This window comes from Ranitomeya imitator, chromosome 8 (assembly GCF_032444005.1).
Source record: "Ranitomeya imitator isolate aRanImi1 chromosome 8, aRanImi1.pri, whole genome shotgun sequence".
Classification (NCBI taxonomy): domain Eukaryota; kingdom Metazoa; phylum Chordata; class Amphibia; order Anura; family Dendrobatidae; genus Ranitomeya; species Ranitomeya imitator.
The window spans coordinates 108,339,991-108,353,719 of NC_091289.1; the positions used below are offsets into that span (position 1 = coordinate 108,339,991).

General features: G+C 44.2%; 1 long non-coding RNA gene across 1 annotated transcript; it reads left to right on the forward strand.

Moving 5' to 3' along the window:
• The first annotated feature begins 1,675 nt into the window (after nucleotides 1–1,675).
• Nucleotides 1,676–12,789, forward strand: LOC138647154 (uncharacterized). The gene is made up of 2 exons (XR_011314909.1): nucleotides 1,676–2,815; nucleotides 11,511–12,789. It is a non-coding gene; the product is annotated as an uncharacterized lncRNA (long non-coding RNA).
• Nucleotides 12,790–13,729: the final 940 nt, after the last annotated feature.

The following is a 13,729-nucleotide window of genomic DNA, read 5'->3' on the forward strand; positions in this document are numbered from 1 at the left end:
ATGAGCCAAATGAAAGGCACGAACCAGATCAGCAGCATGAACATCAGAGGCAAAGACCCAGGAATTATCTTCCTGACCATAACCCTTCCACTTAACCAGGTACTGGAGTTTCCGTCTCGAAATACGAGAATCCAAAATCTTCTCCACTATATACTCCAACTCCCCCTCAACCAAAACCGGGGCAGGAAGATCAACGGATGGAACCACAGGTGCCACGTATCTCCGCAACAATGACCTATGGAATACGTTATGGATGGAAAAAGAAGCTGGAAGGGTCAAACGAAAAGACACAGGATTAAGAACCTCAGAAATCCTATACGGACCAATGAAACGAGGCTTAAACTTAGGAGAGGAAACTTTCATAGGAATATAACGAGATGACAACCAAACCAAATCCCCAACACGAAGTCGGGGACCCACACAGCGCCTGCGGTTAGCGAAACGTTGAGCCTTCTCCTGAGACAATGTCAAATTGTCCACCACATGAGTCCAAATCTGCTGCAACCTATCCACCACAGTATCCACACCAGGACAGTCAGAAGACTCAACCTGCCCTGAAGAGAAACGAGGATGGAAACCAGAATTGCAGAAAAACGGCGAAACCAAAGTAGCCGAGCTGGCCCGATTATTAAGGGCGAACTCAGCCAAAGGCAAAAAGGACACCCAATCATCCTGATCGGCAGAAACAAAACATCTCAGATATGTTTCCAAGGTCTGATTGTTTCGTTCAGTCTGGCCATTTGTCTGAGGATGGAAAGCCGAGGAAAAAGACAAATCAATACCCATCCTAGCACAAAAGGCTCACCAAAACCTCGAAACAAACTGGGAACCTCTGTCAGAAACGATGTTCTCCGGAATGCCATGTAAACGAACCACATGCTGGAAGAACAATGGCACCAAATCAGAGGAGGAAGGCAATTTAGACAAGGGTACCAAATGGACCATCTTAGCTTAGCCCGAGCACAAATCCCACAGGACTGCACAAACGAACGCACATCCCGCGACAGAGACGGCCACCAAAAGGATCTAGCCACCAAATCTCTGGTACCAAAGATTCCAGGATGACCAGCCAACACCGAACAATGAACCTCAGAGATAACTCTACTCGTCCATTTATCAGGGACAAACAGTTTCTCCGCTGGGCAACGGTCAGGTCTATTAGCCTGAAATTTTTGCAGCACCCTCCGCAAATCAGGGGAGATGGCAGACAAAATTACCCCCTCTTTGAGAATACCCGCCGGCTCAGACAAACCCGGAGAGTCGGGCACAAAACTCCTAGACAGGGCATCCGCCTTCACATTTTTAGAATTAACCAATAATAAAAAGAAGAAAACATACCAGCGCCTATAATCAATAGAAATAATCATGAATCGTAGAGTTCAGGCACTGAATAGGACTTATCATGGACAGACTGCAATTCAGAATAACATCAAAAACCCACAAGAACAGAAGCAATCAGAAAGTCCGATTATATGCAAAGTATCAAAATCTTTATTAGACATAAAGGTGAACAGACAGCAGGGAATGGATTCCCCATGATAGCCTCAACACATCTAGAAAGGGCACAGATAGGTGTGCAACAGAGTATCCAATGCAAGGCATAATATACCACCCATTTTATACACACATATAACAGTCAAGTGACACAAATCGCTATACAGCATAGATACTTGAATGGTACATACCCGTAGATAGAAATAGTGGTCACTGCGCACACCCTATCGCGCCCACCCCAACGCGCGTTTCGGCGGATGCCTTTCTCAAGGGGTGTCAACTTGTACTACCGGATTCAATATATAGCCCCCAAACGCTCCCGATTTGTAAAAAAGCAGCTTCCTATGATATCATCAGCCCCCGACGCCGGCGCACAGTGTGGCGACACCGGAAACACATGGGCCCATGTGATCCAGGGTCACCAGCCCTGCAGCGTCCGCGGCCGGAAGTGACGTGTGCGCACGCGCGCATAGCAGACATAGCGCCATGATGGTATAGAGGGCTATGACATGCAGCCATCCAGCTACAGGCATGTCCGCCCTCAGTATCCGAAACCGGAAGTGTGGTACCCACACATGCGCACAACATAGGCATAAGCACCATATTGGTACAGGAGGCTGTACACCGCAGCCATAATGGTATAGTATGGGGACATGTAATCCCATAATTAGCCACCATATACAACAAGCGGCCGATTGTACCAAAACTAAGGCAATAAATTATTGGCGCTTGTAAATACTATCGTCCACCAGTGTAGAAATATCCACCTGGTAGGTCAATACTAACAGGGGCGAGTTTAGGATATATCCGAACCATATATATAGTACATCCACAGCTAGTCATATATTATGGAACACAAGACTATAAACAATTAACACACATAAATACATACATCAAGGGGACTATAGAGCGAAAAAACATCTATATATGTGGACATTATACCGACCATAGACATGGATACGTGCCCATATCACAGGAGAAATATATAATTAACCATATACGACATATCAAACAGCAATCATATGGATAGCACAATAAATATTGACATTACACATATCCCTTTAAAATCCATATGGTTGCGACACAGTAAATACAATATAGTGAGATGTTCTAAATATACTAGGTGAAGAATTACATGTGTAAACTGTACCATATACATATCTCTCCATAAATATATATAACCCTCCACAAATGGCAAACAAAACTGTTCTAATAGCATATTCTCCGGTGATCCTTTTTCTCCAAGGTCCGGCAATGAAAATGTCGACACGACGCTCAACAGATGGCCCACACTTGCGATACCACAAGAAAATACTAAAAGGTAAAAAATAATCCTTAAAATCAAAATATAAAAACATATGAGAAAAGGATAGCATTGTGGAAAGCGCAGCAGCCGATGGACTAAAGATATGGTGCAAACGATAAATTTTCATTCAATCCGTCCGGTTGGACGGTCCGGAGGTGCCAAATCCATTGGGTTTCTAATTTTCCCAACCTTTTGAACAATTGGCCACCTCTAATGTTAATTTTCAGGGTATCGATGCCTCTAACCCTTAATAACGATGAATTACAGTCATGAAATTCCCAAAAATGTCTCGGTATGGTTTTAAGCACTGATCCATCCGTGTGGCCAGAGGCCGCCTGTATCCCAAGCACGTGTTCCCTAATTCGCACCTTAAATTGACGGGTCGTCATACCAACATAGATCAACCCGCAGGGACACGTAGCATAATATATGACATATCGTGTATTACACGTAATATGTTGCCTGATGGTATATACTTTAGAACCGTTGGAATTAAGAAAGGAATCGCATCTTTCAACATTGGGACAGGCGACACAGTGGCCACACGGAGTACATCCAGGCCCTGGCCTCATTATATCCAAAAATGTTATGGGATGTTGACTTATGTGATGACTTCTCACTAAGTGATCCCTAAGGTTCCTAGTCCTCCTAAATGTCAAAGATGGTCGGGTTGGAAGAAACTTTTTCATAGTGGGGTCAACCATTAAAATTGGCCATGCCTTCTCTACGACCCTCCGTACTTCGTCAGCCCTTACACTGAAGTCAGTGATGAATCTAACCTTATCATTATTACTCACTATTCGTCCCACAGTGCTGCCCTGGGCACCGTATAGAAGTTTTTCACGTGGGGTATATTTAGCTCTCAAATAGGCTTTTTTAATAGATCTCCCACTATAGCCACGAGCCTTGAAATGCACCTTAAGCTCCGTAGCCCGTCTCTCAAAATCTATCCCGGTGGAGCAGATCCGTTTAAGACGGAGAAACTGTCCCACCGGGATCGACCTGATCATATGCTTGGGGTGTCCCGAAGAGGCGTGTAGTAGTGTGTTTTGGACGTTTTCTTGCGGTAGATGTCAGTACATAACATCCCCGACATATCCTTCTTAACAGTAACGTCCAAAAAATCAATTGACTCACTGTCAGATACAAAGGAAAGATGGATATTCATGTCATTGCTGTTCAGGAGCACCATATACTTCGCAAAGTCGACGGGTGTGCCCTGCCAGACGAAGAAGATATCATCAATATACCGCATCCACAAAGGGACACGGTCTATTGATCCCTGTTCGTCCGACAGGAGGAGGTCCCTCTCCCACAGCCCCAGGAACAACCCAGCATAGGCCGGCGCAAAGGCCGCGCCCATGGCGGTGCCCTGGAGCTGCAGGTAGAAGGACCCCTTAAATACAAAAAAATTGTGGGTGAGGGTGAACTCTAGAAGCTCCAGCAGAAGTGTTCTCATACCACGAGATAATGTAGAGGTTTCCAAAAAATACCTTACTGCATTAATACCATCTCTATGTCTTATGTTGGTATAAAGAGATTCAACATCCGCTGAAACCAATAGAGTCCCACCCTCCAAACACAAACCGTCGACCCTGCGAAGCAAATCCCCAGTATCTTTCAAAAAGGATGGAAGATTAGAAACAAGTGGCTGGAGGTGAAAGTCTATCCATCTGTTTACATTTTCCAGCAAGTTTCCTCTACCCGAAATAATAGGTCTGCCGGGCGGCGACTGAAGACTCTTATGTATCTTAGGTAGTAAATATAAAGTTGGTATTGTCGGCTCTTTGACCCACAACGCCAACGCCAGCTCCTTGGTGATAACGTCGTCCCGTAAGGCCCTCTGGATAATGGACTCCAATTGCCCAGAAAATGCCGAGAGGGGATTATAAGTTAGTTTCTTATAGCAGACATTGTTGTCTAATTGTCTGTAAGCCTCCCTCTCGTACATTTCCATGGGCCACAGGACGACGTTACCACCTTTATCTGCTGGTTTTATAACCACATCCGGTAGATCTTTAAGAAATTGTAATCTTTCCCTCTCAATTTTAGAGAGGTTATCATGTACACCATGCTTCCGGATGTGGTTCAGGTCCTCCGTCACCACCCGAACAAACATATCAATGTTGTTACATGTGGATAATGGTGGAAACTTGCTGGAATGTGGGCGGATAGATGGAGGAATCTTACCTCCATCATGAAGATGTTCGACCGCTAACTTCTCCAGTATTCTCAATACGCTTTGTTCTTCCTCTGTGGGGAATAATACATGTAATTCATTATTATAGTGGTATCTCCTGAACAGCAATGACCTGGCGAAAAGATGAAGATCCTTAATAGTGGAAAATAGGTTGAAGTCAGCCGTAGGAGAAAACGAAAGACCCTTCTCTAGAAGTAGGAGATCAGTATCAGACAGATTATATTTACTAAGGTTAATCACCTTATTGTCTTTCTTCAACACCATAGCAGATGTATTACCCCTCCTATATGGATGAAAATGATGATCACGTAGCCTCATATCACCACCCGCAGTGGTAGGGGTAGATACTGAAGATAGGTCAGATCGTCCACTCAGAGAGGACAAGGAGGTATTAGAAGCTGATCTCTCCCGTCGAGGATGAATGTTACTCCTCCACAGATATACTTTTTTAGTATGATAGTCCTTAGTATCTCTACTAAATTTAATAGACTGAGAATCCTGAATCTTCTTAGCCAGGATATCCATTGTTTTATCCAGCTCCCCTTCAAATTGTTGTAGTTTCTCATTAGGGCAACCAGCCTTAACTTCAACCTGAATGGAATCTATTTTTTTATCTAAATCTGTAATACAGCTTGTATAGTGTTTGATCAATAGTTGTATAAGTGAGGTAGAACACATTGTACATGCGTCCTCCCCCTGCGAGATAAACGAGGTATCATCAATTTGGAATGAGGGTATTACTCTGACTCTGAGGCCACGAGGGATCATCTTATTTTTAATATATTTGTCCAGGAACAACCTGTTCCACCAGAGTCGAGAACGTCTCAGAAGCATCGTTTTAATTGACTGCAGTTTATCATCCCATATCAAGTCCACCGGCGGCTGCGCATCCATCACCCCGCCACTAGACACCTGATCCACCTGTTCGAGCCAAACCTTTTCCTTGGCCCGATAGTCCATAATGTCTTTAGAGCCCGGAAGGTACGAAACCACAAAGTCAAAACGGGAGAAAAACAGCGACCAACAAGCCTGTCTAGGATTCAACCGTTTGGCAGACTCGAGATAAGTCAAGTTCTTGTGATCAGTCAAGACCACCACGCGATGCTTAGCTCCTTCAAGCCAATGACGCCACTCCTCGAATGCCCACTTCATGGCCAGCAACTCTCGATTGCCAACATCATAATTACGCTCAGCAGGCGAAAACTGTTGTGATAGGCAATTCAGTATCACAATGGACATAGCGGTCAGAGCACATACAGTGATCTGACAACAACCCAAAATAATAGAACGAGCTCTGAGACGTGGGAACCCTGCAGACCGCAATCCCTAATCCCCTCCAAACAACACTAGAGGCAGCTGTGGACTGCGCCCATCTCCGCCCATGCAACCCGGCACAGCCCGAGAAACCAACCAGCCCGAAGATAGAAAACAAGCCTACCCTGCCTCAGAGAAACACGCCAAAGTAAAAGGCAGCCCCCCACACACAATGACCGCGAGTCAAGATGAAAAGACAAACGCAGGGATGAAATAGATTCAGCAAAGTGAGGCCCGACTTTCTTAACAGAGCGAGGATAGGAAAGATAACCTTGCGGTCTACACAAAACCCTAAAGAAAACCACGCAAAGGGGGCAAAAAGACCCTCCGTACGGAACTAACGGCACGGAGGTACACCCTTTGCGTCCCAGAGCTTCCAGCAAAACAATTAGACAAGCTGGACAGAAAAAATAGCAAACAAATAGCAAAGAAGAACTTAGCTATGCAGAGCAGCAGGCCACAGGAACGATCCAGGGAAAAACAAGTCCAACACTGGAACATTGACAGGAAGCATGGATCAAAGCATTAGGTGGAGTTAAGTAGAGAAGCACCTAACGACCTCACCAGATCACCTGAGGGAGGAAACTCAGAAGCCGCAGTACCACTTTCCTCCACAAACGGAAGCTCCCAGAGAGAATCAGCCGAAGTACCACTTGTGACCACAGGAGGGAGCTCTGCCACAGAATTCACAACAGAAAACTTCCTGGAAAAGAAGGCGCATGGTTTCATCACCGAGCCATCAGAACTTCTTTGCGACAAAACAGCCCCTGCTCCAATCTCAGAAGCATCAACCTCGACCTGGAACGGGAGCGAAACATCTGGTTGGCACAACACAGGGGCAGAAGAAAAACGACGCTTCAACTCTTGAAAAGCTTCCACAGCAGCAGAAGACCAATTGACCACATCAGCACCCTTCTTGGTTAAATCAGTCAACGGTTTAGCAATACTAGAAAAATTATTGATAAAGCGACGATAAAAATTAGCAAAGCCCAGGAACTTTTGCAGACTCTTCAGAGACGTCGGCTGAGTCCAATCATAAATGGCCTGAACTTTAACAGGGTCCATCTCAATAGTAGAAGGGGAAAAAATGAAACCCAAAAATGAAACCTTCTGAACTCCAAAGAGACACTTTGACCCCTTCACAAACAAAGAATTCGCACGCAGGACCTGGAACACCATTCTGACCTGCTTCACGTGAGACTCCCAATCATCCGAGAAGACCAAAATATCATCCAAGTATACAATCAGGAATTTATCCAGGTACTCTCGGAAGATGTCATGCGTAAAGGACAGAAACACTGATGGAGCATTAGAAAGCCCGAATGGCATAACCAGGTACTCAAAATGGCCCTCGGGCGTATTAAATGCTGTTTTCCATTCATCGCCCTGTTTAATACGCACAAGATTATACGCACCACGAAGATCTATCTTGGTGAACCAACTAGCCCCCTTAATCCGAGCAAACAAATCAGACAGCAGCGGCAAGGGGTACTGAAATTTGACCGTGATTTTATTTAGAAGGCGGTAATCAATACAAGGTCTCAGCGAACCATCCTTCTTGGCCACAAAAAAGAACCCTGCTCCTAATGACGACGACGACGGGCGAATATGACCCTTCTCCAAGGATTCCTTTGTGTAACTCCGCATAGCGGCGTGCTCAGGCACAGACAAATTAAACAGTCGATTTTTAGGAAACTTACTACCAGGAATCAAATCGATAGCACAATCACAATCCCTATGCGGAGGTAGGGCACTGGACTTGGGCTCATCAAATACATCCCGGTAATCCGACAAGAACTCTGGGACCTCAGAAGGGGTGGATGATGAAATAGACAGAAATGGAACATCACCATGTACCCCCTGACAACCCCAGCTGGACACAGACATTGATTTCCAATCCAATACTGGGTTATGGACTTGTAGCCATGGCAACCCCAACACGACCACATCATGCAGATTATGCAACACCAAAAAGCGAATATCCTCCTGATGTGCAGGAGCCATGCACATGGTCAGCTGGGTCCAGTACTGAGGCTTATTCTTGGCCAAAGGCGTTGCATCAATTCCTCTCAATGGAATAGGATACTGCAAGGGCTCCAAGAAAAACCCACAGCGCCTAGCATACTCCAAGTCCATCAAATTCAGGGCAGCGCCTGAATCCACAAATGCCATGACAGAATAGGATGACAAAGAGCAGATCAAAGTAACGGACAAAAGAAATTTCGACTGTACCGTACCAATGGTGGCAGACCTAGCGAACCGCTTAGGACAATCGGAGATAGCATGAGTGGAATCACCACAGTAAAAACACAGCCCATTCTGACGTCTGTGTTCTTGACGTTCAGCTCTGGTCAAAGTCCTATCGCACTGCATAGGCTCAGGTCCATGCTCAGATAATACCGCCAAATGGTGCACAGTTTTACGCTCACGCAAGCGTCGACCGATCTGAATGGCCAAAGACATAGACTCATTCAGACCAGCAGGCATAGGAAATCCCACCATGACATCCTTAAGGGCTTCAGAGAGACCTTTTCTGAAAATTGCTGCCAGCGCACATTCATTCCATTGAGTGAGCACAGACCACTTCCTAAACTTCTGACAATATATCTCTACCTCATCCTGACCCTGACACAGAGCCAGCAAATATTTCTCTGCCTGATCCACTGAATTAGGTTCATCATACAGCAATCCGAGCGCCAGAAAAAACGCATCAATATTACATAATGCAGGATCTCCAGGCGCAAGGGAAAATGCCCAGTCTTGAGGGTCGCCACGTAATAAAGAAATAATGATCTTAACTTGTTGAACTGGGTCACCAGAGGAGCGGGGTTTCAAAGCCAGAAACAGTTTACAATTATTCTTAAAACTCAGAAACTTAGCTCTATCTCCAGAAAACAAATCAGGAATAGGAATTCTTGGTTCTAACATAGAATTCTGAACCACAAAGTCTTGAATATTTTGTACTCTTGCAGTGAGATGATCCATACAAGAAGACAGACCTTTAATGTCCATCACTACACCTGTGTCCTGAACCACCCAAATGTCTAGGGGAAAAAGAAAGACAAAACACAGTACAGAGGAAAAAAAATGGTCTCAGAACTTCTCTTTTCCCTCTATTGAGAAGCATTAGTACTTTGGGCCTCCAGTACTGTTATGAACAGGTGATTCAGAATCACAATGGACCTAGTGGTTAAGAGCACACAAAGTGACCTGATAGTTACTAACATAGGACGAGCTCTGAGACGTGGAAACTCTGCTGACCGCAATCCCTAATCCTATCATACCACACTAGAGGTAGCCGTGGAGCGCTCCTGACAAAAACCTAGGCGCCTCGGGCACAGCCTGAGAAACTAACTAGCCCTGAAGATAGAAAAATAAGCCTACCTTGCCTCAGAGAAATTCCCCAAAGGAAAAGGCAGCCCCCCACATATAATGACTGTGAGTAAGATGAAAATACAAACACAGAGATGAAATAGATTTTAGCAAAGTGAGGCCCGACTTACTGAATAGACCGAGGATAGGAAAGATAGCTTTGCGGTCAGCACAAAAACCTACAAACAACCACGCAGAGGGGGCAAAAAGACCCTCCGCACCGACTAACGGTACGGAGGTGCTCCCTCTGCATCTCAGAGCTTCCAGCAAGCAAGAAAAACCAATATAGCAAGCTGGACAGAAAATATAGCAAACAAAAGTAACACAAGCAAAACTTAGCTTATGCAGGGCAGACAGGCCACAAGAACGATCCAGGAGAGAGCTAGACCAATACTGGAACATTGACTGGAGGCCAGGAACAAAGAACTAGGTGGAGTTACATAGAGCAGCACCTAACGACTTAACCTCGTCACCTGAGGAAGGAAACTCAGAAGCCGCAGCCCCACTCACATCCACCAGAGGAAGCTTATAGACAGAACCAGCCGAAGTACCACTCATGACCACAGGAGGGAGCTTGACCACAGAATTCACAACACAGAACATTGAATTCTTGGATGTTTCCATTCAAGTTGACTACATGGGTAACATCCAGACTGATCTATTCCGGAAAAAAACGGCAGCAAATACTCTATTACATGCCACCTCCCAACATCCAAGGCCCTTGTTAAGAAACATTCCTACTGGACAATTTCTTAGGGCTAGGAGGATTTGCTCTAATCACTCTTTTTTTGAAAAACAGGCTAGTGACCTCCATCAGAGATTTGCAGAACACGGATATGGCAAAAGAACTCTGTTAAGCCTATACAAAGGCGCGTATGAGCAATCGATGTGACCTTTTGAAGAGCAAACTCAAGAAGGCCAAGACCTTTGATTCCAAGGTACGATGTATTCTGAATTTTAACTCACGTAGTGATGAAGTATTTAAAATCCAGCAAAAACACTGGTCAATCCTATCACTTGACAAAACCTTGTCTGGCATAATTGGTGATACCCCTGCTGTGACATATAGAAGAGCACGAAATCTGCGTGACCATTTGGTCCATAGTTATCACAAGGGCGATACAACAAAATTTACTTTTGGGTCCAAAGGCCCAGCCTGGGGTTGCTTTCCTTGTGAAAAATGTGTGGCCTGCAAAAATGTCGTCAAAGCCAAGGATTTCATAAATGCCGATGCAAGTAGAAAATACACCATCACTTATAACACCAATTGCACCACAAAAGCTGTCATTTACCATGCCACTTGTTCATGTTGCTTGATATACATTGGCATGACAACCAGAGAATTCAGAAGGCGAATTCGTGAGCATATACTGGATATCGAAGGTACTAAGAACATTGATGACATTTCTACGTTAAAACCAATCCCACGACACTTCAAGGATATACATCAATGTGACCCCACTGAACTATACTTCAAGGGCATTGACAGGGTCTTTATTGGACCACGTGGTGGGAATTGGAAACGCCTTCTGGCTCAAAAGGAAACTAAATGGATTTTTAGATTAAATACTATCTCACCATATGGACTAAATGACCATAATAGTTTTCAACCATTTCTTTAATTAGTATACGTCATAGTCCTAGAATATGCCCTTTGTGCCAATTTTTCTTGTCAGTTCCTCGTTTCACATTTTCTGTTTTTAACATACTATTAAAAAATATTTTAATATTTGTATCCATTTTATTGAGCTGTTTTGTCTTAGTCGTTGGTTTTTCTGTTATATGTAGTATTTGGTCTAACTTTATTTCTTTTTATTTACTCAGATATTGACTTTGTTGGCGTTTTGTCCTACCTTCCACCCAGAATGACATCTTTTCAAGCACCTGGCACTTTCTACTTGCACATATATGTATATCTATATTTCTATATGTCTTGGACTTTGTTATTAGTCAAGAATGTATTTATTCCACCTACACATTTAATATTATTCTATTTTATGATGTTATGTATTCATAACGCTATAATTATTATACACCAGTCCGTTTTATTCTTCATTATGATCACTGTCATTTGCATATGCATTTTGCACATAGGTGGTTAGTGGATTTATTTCCACTTTTCTTTCAATGACTTGCTGTACTGAACATCATCTGTGTATGAGGGTTTGGGGTTTATATGTACCATTTCCTTTATTGTTTTCTTTTTTGTTTACCTTTTTTTCACCTCGGAGGCACTTTTCCGAGACAGCGCATCCGTTGCTATGACATCCGTAACGACATCCATTTTACGAGCGCGTGACTTGATCACGTGGCCTCGTCATGTGACTATTTTCATTTGCAGCGGTGCTCCCGGAAGTTGACTCTTGCGCGTCTCCATGACGACTGGACGCAGCAAAGACACGGCGTTTTACTTTGCTGCCGCTCTTCGTAATTTCTGTAATCACTGTGCTGCTGATAGACTTTGAGTCTGTTCTCTAATACCTATATGGTTTTCTTTTGTGTTTTATTGTGTTACTATGTTTCAGTGGTATAATCATGACCCCCTTCCCTTTTTGCGGATGCGTCTTTGTCTGTTTCCGTCCACTCCATTCTATTGGCCATTTGCAATACAAAAAGGCATCATACCGGCGTCTATTCACCCCTGGACGATGCATTTCATTGCAAAATGCGCGTCGGGTGTGGTGGACTCCTGGATATCTTTCATCTGAACCGGTAATGAATATCTAAAAACTTTCTCTCACATGAATGCTATAGTGATCTAATTAAGATCACAGGACCTCTGTCGGCCTTTGTATATGTGTGTTGGCTTAAACTCTTTGCAGACACAGGCTTATTAGATCAGTGTGTTCCTGCTTTATTGAATTGCTTTGTTTGTATTACATACAGCTCTATGCTGGCATATTTTTGTATGTGAGTAATCTATTTAAAGTCACTACCTGGCAACAGTTAATTCCTGATTGATAATACACCATTGCTTCCAGGCGTTTCCACCTCCTTTCTCTTGTTCATTTGGTCCTCACCTGTATTGTTTATTTCTGTTTTACTACCAATTTTCTTTGGTGTTGTTTTAACTTGTTCAAATAAAATAATGATTTTATTATGACTTTTTCTGTGCGTTGCCATCCTTTATAGGTGTTGTAACGTTGTACCCGCTCAGGTGCGTAGGAGGAAACAGGAGGCACATTCTCTTTAATGTCCATGTGGGTTTATTTGCTCCATAAACCAGCAAGACAGGAACAGAAAGGAAAACGGTCCGTACATCAGGCCGACATAGCATAAAAGTCCATAGAAAAGCTCTGCTCTTCTCAGGCCTGTGGGCACACAGGCTGTGCAACGTCCTGCACTCAGGCTCTATCTGAAGCCACAGATCACTCTGTAGTGTTCAGCCTGGACACATGGAAGTCTGTCCACATTGGCAGACTCCCAAACACTCTCACACCATGTGCTACACACCTCCATTATGTAGCCTGAAACCACACCCATTGGTGAGGTAATGTCACATGATTAGACATGTGGTTATGACATCAGCACAGGTCCTGAAACAAACAGACAGGCATGGTTATGCCCCTTACCCACAGGTGAGGTATATGGGTAGCCAGACCCTCCCATCTCTCATAGCTACCCGTAACCCGGACCCAAATATCCTAAACAATTCCTTATTGCTTTATGTGTACTAAAGAAAACACTCCGGGTTACATCACAGCGACAAGCCTTCTCTGTGATACATACCTCCCGTCGACTATACAACCTTTAGCCACGCTACATACCTCCCCCCTCTGCCTAAAGCCGTGGGGCTTGGCACTTGTCCTAAACCGACTAGAGACCCCTCTCAGTCGTTCCTGACAGTCAAACCGTCTGTCTAAGTCAGGGCCTGTTATTGAACCCTTTCGTCGGCATTCGTCATCCCTTTCCATCACATCCTTTGACAACGATGATCCCTTGTCATCTCGTCTGCTATAGGATCTCCCGCTTAGGTCACTGAGCCCTGAACTAACTGAGGAGTTACTACTTCTAGCTCTTCCATCTGACCACCTTCGGTTCTC